The sequence below is a fragment of the Oncorhynchus gorbuscha genome, unplaced genomic scaffold (assembly GCF_021184085.1).
Source record: "Oncorhynchus gorbuscha isolate QuinsamMale2020 ecotype Even-year unplaced genomic scaffold, OgorEven_v1.0 Un_scaffold_1426, whole genome shotgun sequence".
In the NCBI taxonomy this organism is placed as follows: Eukaryota; Metazoa; Chordata; class Actinopteri; order Salmoniformes; family Salmonidae; genus Oncorhynchus; species Oncorhynchus gorbuscha.
Window position 1 is genome coordinate 129,345 of NW_025746209.1, and position 18,182 is coordinate 147,526.

The 18,182-nt window shown below is 50.7% G+C and overlaps 1 pseudogene; it reads right to left on the reverse strand.

The window, feature by feature from the left end:
• LOC124022789 overlaps nucleotides 1–17,914 on the reverse strand; it is a 104,026-nt pseudogene extending 86,112 nt beyond the window's left edge.
• Between the last annotated feature and the right edge of the window lie 268 nt (nucleotides 17,915–18,182).

Below are 18,182 nucleotides of genomic sequence, written 5' to 3' on the forward strand. Positions count from 1 at the left end.
TTGTAGACAACTTGTAGGGCTCCCAGACAGATTAACTGGCCAGAACTCGTAGGGCTCCCAGACAGATTAACTAGACAGATTAACTAGACAGATTAACTGGCCAGAACTCGTAGGGCTCCCAGACAGATTAACTAGACAGAACTCGTAGGGCTCCCAGACAGATTAACCAGACAGAACTCGTAGGGCTCCAAGACAGATTAACTATAAAGAACTCGTAGGGCTCCCAGACAGATTAACCAGACAGAACTCGTAGGGCTCCCAGACAGATTAACTAGACAGATTAACCAGACAGAACTCGTAGGGCTCCCAGACAGATTAACTAGACAGATTAACCAGACAGATTAACTAGACAGATTAACCAGACAGATTAACCAGACAGATTAACCAGACAGATTAACCAGACAGATTAACCAGACAGAACTCGTAGGGCTCCCAGACAGATTAACTAGACAGAACTCGTAGGGCTCCCAGACAGATTAACTAGACAGATTAACCAGACAGATTAACTAGACAGATTAACCAGACAGATTAACCAGACAGAACTCGTAGGGCTCCCAGACAGATTAACTAGACAGATTAACCAGACAGAACTCGTAGGGCTCCCAGACAGATTAACTAGACAGAACTCGTAGGGCTCCCAGACAGATTAACTAGACAGAACTCGTAGGGCTCCCAGACAGATTAATTAGACAGATTAACTAGACAGATTAACTGGCCAGAACTCGTAGGGCTCCCAGACAGATTAACTGGCCAGAACTCGTAGGGCTCCCAGACAGATTAACTAGACAGATTAACTGGCCAGAACTCGTAGGGCTCCCAGACAGATTAACTGGCCAGAACTCGTAGGGCTCCCAGACAGATTAACTAGACAGATTAACTAGACAGATTAACTGGCCAGAACTCGTAGGGCTCCCAGACAGATTAACTGGCCAGAACTCGTAGGGCTCCCAGACAGATTAACTAGACAGAACTCGTAGGGCTCCCAGACAGATTAACCAGACAGAACTCGTAGGGCTCCCAGACAGATTAACTAGACAGAACTCGTAGGGCTCCCAGACACATTAACTAGACAGAACTCGTAGGGCTCCCAGACAGATTAACTAGACAGAACTCGTAGGGCCAGGCTCCCAGACAGATTAACTGGACAGAACTCGTAGGGCTCCCAGACAGATTAACTGGACAGAACTCGTAGGGCTCCCAGACAGATTAACTAGACAGAACTCGTAGGGCTCCCAGACAGATTAACCAGACAGAACTCGTAGGGCTCCCAGACAGATTAACTAGAAAGAACTCGTAGGGCTCCCAGACAGATTAACCAGACAGAACTCGTAGGGCTCCCAGACAGATTAACTAGACAGATTAACCAGACAGATTAACTAGACAGATTAACCAGACAGAACTCGTAGGGCTCCCAGACAGATTAACTAGACAGATTAACCAGACAGATTAACTAGACAGATTAACTAGACAGAACTCGTAGGGTTCCCAGACAGATTAACTAGACAGAACTCGTAGGGCTCCCAGACAGATTAACTAGACAGATTAACCAGACAGATTAACTAGACAGATTAACCAGACAGAACTCGTAGGGCTCCCAGACAGATTAACTAGACAGAACTCGTAGGGCTCCCAGACAGATTAACTAGACAGAACTCGTAGGGCTCCCAGACAGATTAACTAGACAGAACTCGTAGGGCTCCCAGACAGATTAACTAGACAGAACTCGTAGGGCTCCCAGACACATTAACTAGACAGAACTCGTAGGGCTCCCAGACACATTAACTAGACAGAACTCGTAGGGCTCCCAGACACATTAACTAGACAGAACTCGTAGGGCTCCCAGACACATTAACTAGACAGAACTCGTAGGGCCCCCAGACACATTAACTAGACAGAACTCGTAGGGCTCCCAGACACATTAACTAGACAGAACTCATAGGGCTCCCAGACACATTAACTAGACAGAACTCGTAGGGCTCCCAGACACATTAACTAGACAGAACTCGTAGGGCTCCCAGACACATTAACTAGACAGAACTCGTAGGGCTCCCAGACACATTAACTAGACAGAACTCGTAGGGCTCCCAGACAGATTAACCAGACAGAACTCATAGGGCTCCCAGACAGATTAACCAGACAGAACTCGTAGGGCTCCCAGACAGATTAACCAGACAGAACTCGTAGGGCTCCCAGACAGATTAACTAGACAGAACTCGTAGGGCTCCCAGACAGATTAACTAGACAGAACTCGTAGGGCTCCCAGACAGATTAACTAGACAGAACTCTTAGGGCTCCCAGACAGATTAACTAGACAGAACTTGTAGGGCTCCCAGACACATTAACTAGACAGAACTCGTAGGGCTCCCAGACAGATTAACTAGACAGAACTCGTAGGGCTCCCAGACACATTAACTAGACAGAACTCGTAGGGCCAGGCTCCCAGACACATTAACTAGACAGAACTCGTAGGGCTCCCAGACAGATTAACTAGACAGAACTCGTAGGGCTCCCAGACAGATTAACTAGACAGAACTCGTAGGGCTCCCAGACAGATTAACCAGACAGAACTCGTAGGGCTCCAAGACAGATTAACTATAAAGAACTCGTAGGGCTCCCAGACAGATTAACCAGACAGAACTCGTAGGGCTCCCAGACAGATTAACTAGACAGATTAACCAGACAGATTAACTAGACAGATTAACCAGACAGAACTCGTAGGGCTCCCAGACAGATTAACTAGACAGATTAACCAGACAGATTAACTAGACAGATTAACCAGACAGAACTCGTAGGGCTCCCAGACAGATTAACTAGACAGAACTCGTAGGGCTCCCAGACAGATTAACTAGACAGATTAACCAGACAGATTAACTAGACAGATTAACCAGACAGAACTCGTAGGGCTCCCAGACAGATTAACCAGACAGATTAACTAGACAGATTAACCAGACAGAACTCGTAGGGCTCCCAGACAGATTAACTAGACAGAACTCGTAGGGCTCCCAGACAGATTAACTAGACAGAACTCGTAGGGCTCCCAGACAGATTAACTAGACAGATTAACTAGACAGATTAACTGGCCAGAACTCGTAGGGCTCCCAGACAGATTAACTGGCCAGAACTCGTAGGGCTCCCAGACAGATTAACTAGACAGATTAACTAGACAGATTAACTGGCCAGAACTCGTAGGGCTCCCAGACAGATTAACTGGCCAGAACTCGTAGGGCTCCCAGACAGATTAACTAGACAGAACTCGTAGGGCTCCCAGACAGATTAACCAGACAGAACTCGTAGGGCTCCCAGACAGATTAACTAGACAGAACTCGTAGGGCTCCCAGACACATTAACTAGACAGAACTCGTAGGGCTCCCAGACAGATTAACTAGACAGAACTCGTAGGGCCAGGCTCCCAGACAGATTAACTGGACAGAACTCGTAGGGCTCCCAGACAGATTAACTGGACAGAACTCGTAGGGCTCCCAGACAGATTAACTAGACAGAACTCGTAGGGCTCCCAGACAGATTAACCAGACAGAACTCGTAGGGCTCCCAGACAGATTAACTAGAAAGAACTCGTAGGGCTCCCAGACAGATTAACCAGACAGAACTCGTAGGGCTCCCAGACAGATTAACTAGACAGATTAACCAGACAGATTAACTAGACAGATTAACCAGACAGAACTCGTAGGGCTCCCAGACAGATTAACTAGACAGAACTCGTAGGGCTCCCAGACAGATTAACTAGACAGATTAACCAGACAGATTAACTAGACAGATTAACTAGACAGATTAACTAGACAGAACTCGTAGGGTTCCCAGACAGATTAACTAGACAGAACTCGTAGGGCTCCCAGACAGATTAACTAGACAGATTAACCAGACAGATTAACTAGACAGATTAACCAGACAGAACTCGTAGGGCTCCCAGACAGATTAACTAGACAGAACTCGTAGGGCTCCCAGACAGATTAACTAGACAGATTAACCAGACAGATTAACTAGACAGATTAACTAGACAGAACTCGTAGGGTTCCCAGACAGATTAACTAGACAGAACTCGTAGGGCTCCCAGACAGATTAACTAGACAGATTAACCAGACAGATTAACCAGACAGAACTCGTAGGGCTCCCAGACAGATTAACTAGACAGAACTCGTAGGGCTCCCAGACAGATTAACTAGACAGAACTCGTAGGGCTCCCAGACACATTAACTAGACAGAACTCGTAGGGCTCCCAGACAGATTAACTAGACAGAACTCGTAGGGCTCCCAGACACATTAACTAGACAGAACTCGTAGGGCTCCCAGACAGATTAACTAGACAGAACTCGTAGGGCCAGGCTCCCAGACAGATTAACTAGACAGAACTCGTAGGGCTCCCAGACAGATTAACTAGACAGAACTCGTAGGGCTCCCAGACAGATTAACTAGACAGAACTCGTAGGGCTCCCAGACACATTAACTAGACAGAACTCGTAGGGCTCCCAGACAGATTAACTAGACAGAACTCGTAGGGCTCCCAGACACATTAACTAGACAGAACTCGTAGGGCTCCCAGACAGATTAACTAGACAGATTAACCAGACAGATTAACTAGACAGATTAACTAGACAGAACTCGTAGGGTTCCCAGACAGATTAACTAGACAGAACTCGTAGGGCTCCCAGACAGATTAACTAGACAGATTAACCAGACAGATTAACCAGACAGAACTCGTAGGGCTCCCAGACAGATTAACTAGACAGAACTCGTAGGGCTCCCAGACAGATTAACTAGACAGAACTCGTAGGGCTCCCAGACAGATTAACTAGACAGAACTCGTAGGGCTCCCAGACAGATTAACTAGACAGAACTCGTAGGGCTCCCAGACAGATTAACTAGACAGAACTCGTAGGGCTCCCAGACACATTAACTAGACAGAACTCGTAGGGCTCCCAGACAGATTAACTAGACAGAACTCGTAGGGCTCCCAGACACATTAACTAGACAGAACTCGTAGGGCTCCCAGACAGATTAACTAGACAGAACTCGTAGGGCTCCCAGACACATTAACTAGACAGAACTCGTAGGGCTCCCAGACAGATTAACTAGACAGAACTCGTAGGGCTCCCAGACACATTAACTAGACAGAACTCGTAGGGCTCCCAGACACATTAACTAGACAGAACTCGTAGGGCTCCCAGACACATTAACTAGACAGAACTCGTAGGGCCCCCAGACACATTAACTAGACAGAACTCGTAGGGCTCCCAGACACATTAACTAGACAGAACTCGTAGGGCTCCCAGACACATTAACTAGACAGAACTCGTAGGGCTCCCAGACACATTAACTAGACAGAACTCGTAGGGCTCCCAGACACATTAACTAGACAGAACTCGTAGGGCTCCCAGACACATTAACTAGACAGAACTCGTAGGGCTCCCAGACAGATTAACCAGACAGAACTCATAGGGCTCCCAGACAGATTAACCAGACAGAACTCGTAGGGCTCCCAGACAGATTAACCAGACAGAACTCGTAGGGCTCCCAGACAGATTAACTAGACAGAACTCGTAGGGCTCCCAGACAGATTAACTAGACAGAACTCGTAGGGCTCCCAGACAGATTAACTAGACAGAACTCTTAGGGCTCCCAGACAGATTAACTAGACAGAACTTGTAGGGCTCCCAGACACATTAACTAGACAGAACTCGTAGGGCTCCCAGACAGATTAACTAGACAGAACTCGTAGGGCTCCCAGACACATTAACTAGACAGAACTCGTAGGGCCAGGCTCCCAGACACATTAACTAGACAGAACTCGTAGGGCTCCCAGACAGATTAACTAGACAGAACTCGTAGGGCTCCCAGACAGATTAACTAGACAGAACTCGTAGGGCTCCCAGACACATTAACTAGACAGAACTCGTAGGGCTCCCAGACAGATTAACTAGACAGAACTCGTAGGGCCAGGCTCCCAGACACATTAACTAGATAGAACTCGTAGGGCTCCCAGACAGATTAACTAGACAGAACTCGTAGGGCTCCCAGACAGATTAACTAGACAGAACTCGTAGGGCTCCCAGACACATTAACTAGACAGAACTCGTAGGGCTCCCAGACACATTAACTAGACAGAACTCGTAGGGCTCCCAGACACATTAACTAGACAGAACTCGTAGGGCTCCCAGACACATTAACTAGACAGAACTCGTAGGGCTCCCAGACACATTAACTAGACAGAACTCGTAGGGCTCCCAGACAGATTAACTAGACAGAACTCGTAGGGCTCCCAGACACATTAACTAGACAGAACTCGTAGGGCTCCCAGACACATTAACTAGACAGAACTCGTAGGGCCCCCAGACACATTAACTAGACAGAACTCGTAGGGCTCCCAGACACATTAACTAGACAGAACTCGTAGGGCTCCCAGACACATTAACTAGACAGAACTCGTAGGGCTCCCAGACACATTAACTAGACAGAACTCGTAGGGCTCCCAGACAGATTAACTGGACAGAACTCGTAGGGCTCCCAGACAGATTAACTGGCCAGAACTTGTAGGGCTCCCAGACAGATTAACCGGACAGAACTCGTAGGGCTCCCAGACAGATTAACCAGACAGAACTCGTAGGGCTCCCAGACAGATTAACCAGACAGAACTCGTAGGGCTCCCAGACAGATTAACCAGACAGAACTCGTAGGGCTCCCAGACAGATTAACTAGACAGAACTCGTAGGGCTCCCAGACAGATTAACTAGACAGAACTCGTAGGGCTCCCAGACAGATTAACTAGACAGAACTCTTAGGGCTCCCAGACAGATTAACTAGACAGAACTTGTAGGGCTCCCAGACACATTAACTAGACAGAACTCGTAGGGCTCCCAGACAGATTAACTAGACAGAACTCATAGGGCTCCCAGACACATTAACTAGACAGAACTCGTAGGGCCAGGCTCCCAGACACATTAACTAGACAGAACTCGTAGGGCTCCCAGACAGATTAACTAGACAGAACTCGTAGGGCTCCCAGACAGATTAACTAGACAGAACTCGTAGGGCTCCCAGACACATTAACTAGACAGAACTCGTAGGGCTCCCAGACAGATTAACTAGACAGAACTCGTAGGGCCAGGCTCCCAGACACATTAACTAGACAGAACTCGTAGGGCTCCCAGACAGATTAACTAGACAGAACTCGTAGGGCTCCCAGACAGATTAACTAGACAGAACTCGTAGGGCTCCCAGACAGATTAACTAGACAGAACTCGTAGGGCTCCCAGACACATTAACTAGACAGAACTCGTAGGGCTCCCAGACACATTAACTAGACAGAACTCGTAGGGCTCCCAGACACATTAACTAGACAGAACTCGTAGGGCTCCCAGACACATTAACTAGACAGAACTCGTAGGGCTCCCAGACACATTAACTAGACAGAACTCGTAGGGCTCCCAGACAGATTAACTAGACAGAACTCGTAGGGCTCCCAGACAGATTAACTAGACAGAACTCGTAGGGCTCCCAGACAGATTAACTAGACAGAACTCGTAGGGCTCCCAGACAGATTAACTAGACAGAACTCGTAGGGCTCCCAGACAGATTAACTAGACAGAACTCGTAGGGCTCCCAGACAGATTAACTAGACAGAACTCGTAGGGCTCCCAGACAGATTAACTAGACAGAACTCGTAGGGCTCCCAGACAGATTAACTAGACAGAACTCGTAGGGCTCCCAGACAGATTAACTGGCCAGAACTCGTAGGGCTCCCAGACAGATTAACTGGCCAGAACTCGTAGGGCTCCCAGACAGATTAACCGGCCAGAACTCGTAGGGCCAGGCTCCCAGACAGATTAACCAGACAGAACTCGTAGGGCTCCCAGACAGATTAACTAGACAGAACTCGTAGGGCTCCCAGACAGATTAACTGGCCAGAACTCGTAGGGCTCCCAGACAGATTAACTGGCCAGAACTTGTAGGGCTCCCAGACAGATTAACTGGACAGAACTCGTAGGGCTCCCAGACAGATTAACCGGCCAGAACTCGTAGGGCTCCCAGACAGATTAACCGGCCAGAACTCGTAGGGCTCCCAGACAGATTAACTAGACAGAACTCGTAGGGCTCCCAGACAGATTAACTAGACAGAACTCGTAGGGCTCCCAGACAGATTAACTAGACAGAACTCGTAGGGCTCCCAGACAGATTAACTAGACAGAACTCGTAGGGCTCCCAGACACATTAACTAGACAGAACTCGTAGGGCTCCCAGACACATTAACTAGACAGAACTCGTAGGGCTCCCAGACACATTAACTAGACAGAACTCGTAGGGCTCCCAGACACATTAACTAGACAGAACTCGTAGGGCTCCCAGACACATTAACTAGACAGAACTCGTAGGGCTCCCAGACAGATTAACTAGACAGAACTCGTAGGGCTCCCAGACAGATTAACTAGACAGAACTCGTAGGGCTCCCAGACAGATTAACTAGACAGAACTCGTAGGGCTCCCAGACAGATTAACTAGACAGAACTCGTAGGGCTCCCAGACAGATTAACTAGACAGAACTCGTAGGGCTCCCAGACAGATTAACTAGACAGAACTCGTAGGGCTCCCAGACAGATTAACTAGACAGAACTCGTAGGGCTCCCAGACAGATTAACTAGACAGAACTCGTAGGGCTCCCAGACAGATTAACTGGCCAGAACTCGTAGGGCTCCCAGACAGATTAACTGGCCAGAACTCGTAGGTCTCCCAGACAGATTAACCGGCCAGAACTCGTAGGGCCAGGCTCCCAGACAGATTAACCAGACAGAACTCGTAGGGCTCCCAGACAGATTAACTAGACAGAACTCGTAGGGCTCCCAGACAGATTAACTGGCCAGAACTCGTAGGGCTCCCAGACAGATTAACTGGCCAGAACTCGTAGGGCTCCCAGACACATTAACTAGACAGAACTCGTAGGGCTCCCAGACAGATTAACTAGACAGAAATCGTAGGGCTCCCAGACACATTAACTAGACAGAACTCGTAGGGCTCCCAGACAGATTAACTAGACAGAACTCGTAGGGCTCCCAGACACATTAACTAGACAGAACTCGTAGGGCTCCCAGACACATTAACTAGACAGAACTCGTAGGGCTCCCAGACACATTAACTAGACAGAACTCGTAGGGCCCCCAGACACATTAACTAGACAGAACTCGTAGGGCTCCCAGACACATTAACTAGACAGAACTCGTAGGGCTCCCAGACACATTAACTAGACAGAACTCGTAGGGCTCCCAGACACATTAACTAGACAGAACTCGTAGGGCTCCCAGACAGATTAACTAGACAGAACTCGTAGGGCCAGGCTCCCAGACACATTAACTAGATAGAACTCGTAGGGCTCCCAGACAGATTAACTAGACAGAACTCGTAGGGCTCCCAGACAGATTAACTAGACAGAACTCGTAGGGCTCCCAGACACATTAACTAGACAGAACTCGTAGGGCTCCCAGACAGATTAACTAGACAGAACTCGTAGGGCCAGGCTCCCAGACAGATTAACTGGACAGAACTCGTAGGGCTCCCAGACAGATTAACTGGACAGAACTCGTAGGGCTCCCAGACAGATTAACTAGACAGAACTCGTAGGGCTCCCAGACAGATTAACCAGACAGAACTCGTAGGGCTCCCAGACAGATTAACTAGAAAGAACTCGTAGGGCTCCCAGACAGATTAACCAGACAGAACTCGTAGGGCTCCCAGACAGATTAACTAGACAGATTAACCAGACAGATTAACTAGACAGATTAACCAGACAGAACTCGTAGGGCTCCCAGACAGATTAACTAGACAGATTAACCAGACAGATTAACTAGACAGATTAACTAGACAGAACTCGTAGGGTTCCCAGACAGATTAACTAGACAGAACTCGTAGGGCTCCCAGACAGATTAACTAGACAGATTAACCAGACAGATTAACCAGACAGAACTCGTAGGGCTCCCAGACAGATTAACTAGACAGAACTCGTAGGGCTCCCAGACAGATTAACTAGACAGAACTCGTAGGGCTCCCAGACAGATTAACTAGACAGAACTCGTAGGGCTCCCAGACAGATTAACTAGACAGAACTCGTAGGGCTCCCAGACAGATTAACTAGACAGAACTCGTAGGGCTCCCAGACACATTAACTAGACAGAACTCGTAGGGCTCCCAGACAGATTAACTAGACAGAACTCGTAGGGCTCCCAGACAGATTAACTGGACAGAACTCGTAGGGCTCCCAGACAGATTAACCGGCCAGAACTCGTAGGGCTCCCAGACAGATTAACCGGCCAGAACTCGTAGGGCTCCCAGACAGATTAACCAGACAGAACTCGTAGGGCTCCCAGACAGATTAACCAGACAGAACTCGTAGGGCTCCCAGACAGATTAACCAGACAGAACTCGTAGGGCTCCCAGACAGATTAACCAGACAGAACTCGTAGGGCTCCCAGACAGATTAACCAGACAGAACTCGTAGGGCTCCCAGACAGATTAACCAGACAGAACTCGTAGGGCTCCCAGACAGATTAACCAGACAGAACTCGTAGGGCTCCCAGACAGATTAACCAGACAGAACTCGTAGGGCTCCCAGACAGATTAACCAGACAGAACTCGTAGGGCTCCCAGACAGATTAACCAGACAGAACTCGTAGGGCTCCCAGACAGATTAACCAGACAGAACTCGTAGGGCTCCCAGACAGATTAACCAGACAGAACTCGTAGGGCTCCCAGACAGATTAACTAGACAGAACTCGTAGGGCTCCCAGACAGATTAACCGGCCAGAACTCGTAGGGCTCCCAGACAGATTAACCAGACAGAACTCGTAGGGCTCCCAGACAGATTAACCAGACAGAACTCGTAGGGCTCCCAGACAGATTAACCAGACAGAACTCGTAGGGCTCCCAGACAGATTAACTAGACAGAACTCGTAGGGCTCCCAGACAGATTAACCAGACAGAACTCGTAGGGCTCCCAGACAGATTAACTGGACAGAACTCGTAGGGCTCCCAGACAGATTAACTAGACAGAACTCGTAGGGCTCCCAGACAGATTAACTGGACAGAACTCGTAGGGCTCCCAGACAGATTAACTGGCCAGAACTCGTAGGGCTCCCAGACAGATTAACTGGACAGAACTCGTAGGGCTCCCAGACAGATTAACCGGCCAGAACTCGTAGGGCTCCCAGACAGATTAACTGGCCAGAACTCGTAGGGCTCCCAGACAGATTAACTGGCCAGAACTCGTAGGGCTCCCAGACAGATTAACTAGACAGAACTCGTAGGGCTCCCAGACAGATTAACTAGACAGAACTCGTAGGGCTCCCAGACAGATTAACTAGACAGAACTCGTAGGGCTCCCAGACAGATTAACTAGACAGAACTCGTAGGGCTCCCAGACAGATTAACTAGACAGAACTCGTAGGGCTCCCAGACAGATTAACTAGACAGAACTCGTAGGGCTCCCAGACACATTAACTAGACAGAACTCGTAGGGCTCCCAGACAGATTAACTAGACAGAACTCGTAGGGCTCCCAGACACATTAACTAGACAGAACTCGTAGGGCTCCCAGACAGATTAACTAGACAGAACTCGTAGGGCTCCCAGACACATTAACTAGACAGAACTCGTAGGGCTCCCAGACAGATTAAACTTCATGCTGGACTAAAAAGAACACCCAAAGGAAAATTCCCATGGAAATAGTCCCTGACTAACCAGTCCCCCCTGCCAGTCCCAGTCCCCCCTGCCAGTCCCAGTCCCCCCTGCCAGTCCCAGTCCCCCTGCCAGTACCCCCTGCCAGTCCCAGTCCCCCCTGGAGAGAGACTGAGTTCCACCCACCTGTCCAGCGTTAAGTTTGAGGAAGGTGAAGTAGGCACCGCAGGAGACCCTGTAGAGACTGAAGATCCTGTCCACCACCTTCCTCCAGACCCGGATCAGACCCTCCATCACCCCACTACCCCCACCCTGAACCCCCTCCCCCTGCTCCTCCAGCCAGGGACAGGCAGACAGCAGCTGTCTCCAGATCACATCCACCATGTCATCCTCCTCCTCCTGCTGCAGGGCCATGTCCTCATCCTGGAGGGAGGGAGAGAGAGGACGGGAGGAGAGAGAGAGAGGACGGGTGGGGCGAGAGAGAGAGAGGACGGGTGGGGGGGGCAAGAGAGAGAGAGGACGGGTGGGGGCGAGAGAGAGAGAGGACGGGTGGGGGGCGAGAGAGAGAGAGGACGGTGGGGGCGAGAGAGAGAGAGGACGGGGTGGGGGGCGAGAGAGAGAGAGGACGGGTGGGGGGAGAGAGAGAGAGAACGGGTGGGGGGAGAGAGAGAGAGAGGACGGGTGGGGGGGGAGAGAGAGAGGACGGGTGGGGGGGAGAGAGGGCGGGGGGGGAGAGAGAGAGGACGGGGGGGGGAGAGAGAGAGGACGGGTGGGGGGAGAGAGAGAGAGGACGGGTGGGGGAGGAGAGAGAGAGAGGACGGGTGGGGGGGGAGAGAGAGAGAGGACGGGTGGGGGAGAGAGAGAGAGGACGGGTGGGGGGAGAGAGAGAGAGGACGGGTGGGGGGGGGAGAGAGAGAGGACGGGTGGGGGGGGAGAGAGAGAGAGGACGGGTGGGGGGAGAGAGAGAGGACGGGTGGGGGGGGAGAGAGAGAGGACGGGTGGGGGGAGAGAGAGAGGACGGGTGGGGGGGAGAGAGAGAGAGGACGGGTGGGGGGAGAGAGAGAGAGGACGGGGTGGGGGAGAGAGAGAGAGAGGAGGGGTGGGGGGAGAGAGAGAGAGGGGGGGGGGGAGAGAGAGAGAGAGGACGGGTGGGGGGAGAGAGAGAGAGAGGACGGGTGGGGGGGGAGAGAGAGAGAGAGGACGGGTGGGGGGAGAGAGAGAGAGAGGACGGGGGGGGAGAGAGAGAGAGAGGACGGGTGGGGGGAGAGAGAGAGAGAGGACGGGGGGGGGGAGAGAGAGAGAGGACGGGTGGGGGAGAGAGAGAGAGGACGGGTGGGGAGAGAGAGAGAGGACGGGTGGGGGAGAGAGAGAGGACGGGTGGGGGAGAGAGAGAGAGGACGGGTGGGGGAGAGAGAGAGAGGACGGGTGGGGAGAGAGAGAGAGGACGGAGGAGAGAGAGAGGAGGTGGGGGAGAGAGAGGAGGAGGGGGGAGAGAGAGAGAGGAGGTGGGGAGAGAGAGAGAGGAGGTGGGGGGAGAGAGAGAGGAGGTGGGGGGAGAGAGGAGGTGGGGGAGAGAGAGAGAGGAGGTGGGGGGAGAGAGAGAGAGGAGGTGGGGGAGAGAGAGAGAGGAGGTGGGGGAGAGAGAGAGAGGAGGTGGGGGGAGAGAGAGAGAGGAGGTGGGGGAGAGAGAGAGAGTGAGGTGGAGGGAGAGAGAGAGAGGAGGTGGGGGAGAGAGAGAGAGGAGGTGGGGGAGAGAGAGAGAGGAGGTGGGGGAGAGAGAGGAGGAGGTGGGGGAGAGAGAGAGAGGAGGTGGGGGAGAGAGAGGAGGTGGGGAGAGAGAGAGGAGGTGGGAGAGAGAGAGAGGAGGTGGGGAGAGAGAGAGGAGGTGGAGAGAGAGAGAGGAGGTGGGGGAGAGAGAGAGGAGGTGGGGGAGAGAGAGGAGGTGGGGGAGAGAGAGAGTTATGAGCAGGCAGATGGTGAACCCCAAACCCAGACCTGCCAAGAGCCGCGCGGCAAATTGGAGATGTAGCACGCGCCGAGTTGGGGTAGAGACAGTCAGGAATCAAAACTATAGAGCCTAAAAGAGGAAGAGACAGTCTCTATAATCTTGATTCCTGACTAAGAGGTAGACAGAGTCAAGAATCAAGACTATAGAGTCTAAAAGAGATAGAGACAGTCAGAAATCAAGACTATAGAGTCTAAAAGGGGTAGAGAGATACATGGAAAGAGACAGACACATACCAAGCCCCTGAGTTATTCAGTTCCATGTAGACTCAGTTTCTAAACTTCTATCCTGGATGAACTATGATCTTTTCAGAACACCGGGAGAAAGTACGAGATGTGTACATACTAAAACAATAGTTACTAATTCATTCCTCATGAGCACACACACACACACACACACACACACACACACACACACACACACACACACACACACACACACACACACACCTGTATTCCAGCAGGTCGACACATGGCCTGACCCAGGATGCTGAAGATGTTCTCCTTGTCCTCCTCACTGGTGCATTCTGGGAGAAGCTCCTCGATCTCCTTCTTCTCTCCCGGGAGCAAGGGCACACCTTCACCTTGACTGGAGGGATGGAGGGAGGAGATGAGAGAGAGATGGGAGGAGAGAGAGGAGAAAGGAAGGGACGGACGTAGGGGAGGAGAGGTGAAAGGAGAGGGAGATGGGAGGAGAGAGAGGAGAAAGGAAGGGACGGACGTAGGGGAGGAGAGGTGAAAGGAGAGGGAGATGGGAGGAGAGAGAGGAGAAAGGAAGGGACGGACATTTGGGAGGAGAGGTGAAAGGAGGGAGATTAGAGGAGAGAGAGGGGAAAGAGGAATGTCAACATTGCATAAGAATTTTAAAAATAATGTTTAAATCAGCAACGGCTTCTACCACAGAACGCACCAGGTCATGTTATCAGCTTCTACCACAGAACGCACCACGTCATGTTATCAGCTTCTACCACAGAACGCACCACGTCTATATTCATGTTATCAGCTTCTACCACAGAACGCACCACGTCATGTTATCAGCTTCTACCACAGAACGCACCACGTCTATATTCATGTTATCAGCTTCTACCACAGAACGCATCACGTCATGTTATCAGCTTCTACCACAGAACGAACCACGTCATGTTATCAGCTTCTACCACAGAACGCACCACGTCATGTTATCAGCTTCTACCACAGAACGCACCACGTCATGTTATCAGCTTCTACCACAGAACGAACCACGTCATGTTATCAGCTTCTACCACAGAACGCACCACGTCTATATTCATGTTATCAGCTTCTACCACAGAACGCACCACGTCATGTTATCAGCTTCTACCACAGAACGAACCACGTCTATATTCATGTTATCAGCTTCTACCACAGAACGCACCACGTCATGTTATCAGCTTCTACCACAGAACGCACCACGTCTATATTCATGTTATCAGCTTCTACCACAGAACGCACCACGTCATGTTATCAGCTTCTACCACAGAACGCACCACGTCTATATTCATGTTATCAGCTTCTACCACAGAACGCACCACGTCATGTTATCAGCTTCTACCACAGAACGAACCACGTCATGTTATCAGCTTCTACCACAGAACGCACCACGTCATGTTATCAGCTTCTACCACAGAACGCACCACGTCATGTTATCAGCTTCTACCACAGAACGCACCACGTCATCAGCTTCTACCACAGAACGAACCACGTCTATATTCATGTTATCAGCTTCTACCACAGAACGCACCACGTCATGTTATCAGCTTCTACCACAGAACGCACCAAGTCATCAGCTTCTACCACAGAACGAACCACGTCTATATTCATGTTATCAGCTTCTACCACAGAACGCACCACGTCATGTTATCAGCTTCTACCACAGAACGCACCACGTCTATATTCATGTTATCAGCTTCTACCACAGAACGCACCACGTCATGTTATCAGCTTCTACCACAGAACGCACCACGTCTATATTCATGTTATCAGCTTCTACCACAGAACGCACCACGTCATGTTGTCAGCTTCTACCACAGAACGCACCAGGTCATGTTATCAGCTTCTACCACAGAACGCACCACGTCATGTTATCAGCTTCTACCACAGAACGCACCACGTCATCAGCTTCTACCACAGAACGAACCACGTCTATATTCATGTTATCAGCTTCTACCACAGAACGCACCACGTCATGTTATCAGCTTCTACCACAGAACGAACCACGTCTATATTCATGTTATCAGCTTCTACCACAGAACGCACCACGTCATGTTATCAGCTTCTACCACAGAACACACCAGGTCTATATTCATGTTATCAGCTTCTACCACAGAACGCACCACGTCATGTTATCAGCTTCTACCACAGAACGCACCACGTCATGTTATCAGCTTCTACCACAGAACGCACCACGTCATGTTATCAGCTTCTACCACAGAACGCACCACGTCTATATTCATGTTATCAGCTTCTACCACAGAACGCACCACGTCATCAGCTTCTACCACAGAACGAACCACGTCTATATTCATGTTATCAGCTTCTACCACAGAACGCACCACGTCATGTTATCAGCTTCTACCACAGAACGCACCAGGTCTATATTCATGTTATCAGCTTCTACCACAGAACTCACCACGTCATGTTATCAGCTTCTACCACAGAACGCACCACGTCATGTTATCAGCTTCTACCACAGAACGCACCACGTCATGTGTGTTTCACGATAACCTGCTGCGTGACAACAACTGTCAGAATATGTACCTGGCGTTGTCGACCACCTTCCGTCCCCAACGATAGGCCCAGCTGGCGAGAGCCGCCCAGGACTTGGCCACCTCCGGAGCCTGACTGGTGGACAACTGGTAGAGCTGCCCCAGGACCAAGTCTGGTTCTCCTACACCCACACTCACTATGGAGGCAGAGAGAGAGAGGGGTTAGGGTGTAGGGGTTAGGGTACAGACTGGTAGAGCTGCCCCAGGACCAAGTCTGGTTCTCCTACACCCACACTCACTATGGAGGCAGAGAGAGAGAGGGGTTAGGGTGTAGGGGTTAGGGTACAGACTGGTAGAGCTGCCCCAGGACCAAGTCTGGTTCTCCTACACCCACACTCACTATGGAGGCAGAGAGAGAGAGAGGGGTTAGGGTGTAGGGGTTAGGGTACAGACTGGAGGAAGAGGGGTTAGGGTACAGACTGGAGGAAGAGAGGGGTTAGGGTGTAGGGGTTAGGGTACAGACTGGTAGAGCTGCCCCAGGACCAAGTCTGGTTCTCCTACACCCACACTCACTATGGAGGCAGAGAGAGAGAGGGGTTAGGGTGTAGGGGTTAGGGTACAGACTGGAGGAAGAGGGGTTAGGGTGTAGGGGTTAGGGTACAGATTGGAGGGAGAGGGGTTAGGGTACAGACTGGAGGGAGAGGGGTTAGGGTGTAGGGGTTAGGGTACAGACTGGAGGAAGAGAGGGGTTAGGGTGTAGGGGTTAGGGTACAGACTGGAGGAAGAGAGGGGTTAGGGTGTAGGGGTTAGGGTACAGACTGGAGGAAAAGAGGGGTTAGGGTGTAGGGGTTAGGGTACAGATTGGAGGGAGAGGGGTTAGGGTACAGACTGGAGGAAGAGGGGTTAGGGTGTAGGGGTTAGGGTACAGACTGGTAGAGCTGCTCCAGGATCAAGTCCGGTTTTCCTACACTCACAAGAGGCAGAGAGAGAGGGGTTAAGGTGTAGGGTAGACTGGAGGAAGAGGGGTCAGGGAGGGGGGGTGTCCTACCTGTGGTCTCAGCTGTGATTCGGGGCATGCCCTGGTCCTCTAGGGGTAGCTCCAGCAGGGCTGTGATGTTCCGGCTGATGGGGGGCAAGGCGGCGACCCCTGGGGTCATGACCCCTGACCTCTTCACCACCTGTTTGAGCTGAGGGGTCATGTCTTTCCAGTCCGCCAGCAGCCACTTACCTACAGACACAGAGACAGACGGTTGGAACAGAGTATCAGGCATCCATTACCCAGCATGCACAGGGAGACTGTTACCAACGCTGGCACGCCTTGCATCTCAAATGGCACTCTATCCCCCCCCCCAATAAGAGCCCCTACGTAGGGAATTAGGGGGCCATTTGTGACACAGTGAAACCACTACTTACACAGAGTGAGGACGGAGCGACAGGCGGCTCGCTCACACTTCCCTGAGCGACAGAAAGACAGAGCACAGGAACTCAACATCTCCATGGCTACCAGGGACTGACCTGGAGGGGAGACGGGGAGAGGAGGGGAGAGAGGTGGAGCGTGAGAGAAGGTTGGGGGAGGAATAAGTGGATAAAGAGAAAGACGAGTAAAGCCAAAACACACACATACAGAGACACACACACATACAGAGACACACACACACACACATACAGAGACACACACACACACATACAGAGACACACACACACACATACAGAGACACACACACACACATACAGAGACACACACACACACATACAGAGACACACACACACACATACAGAGACA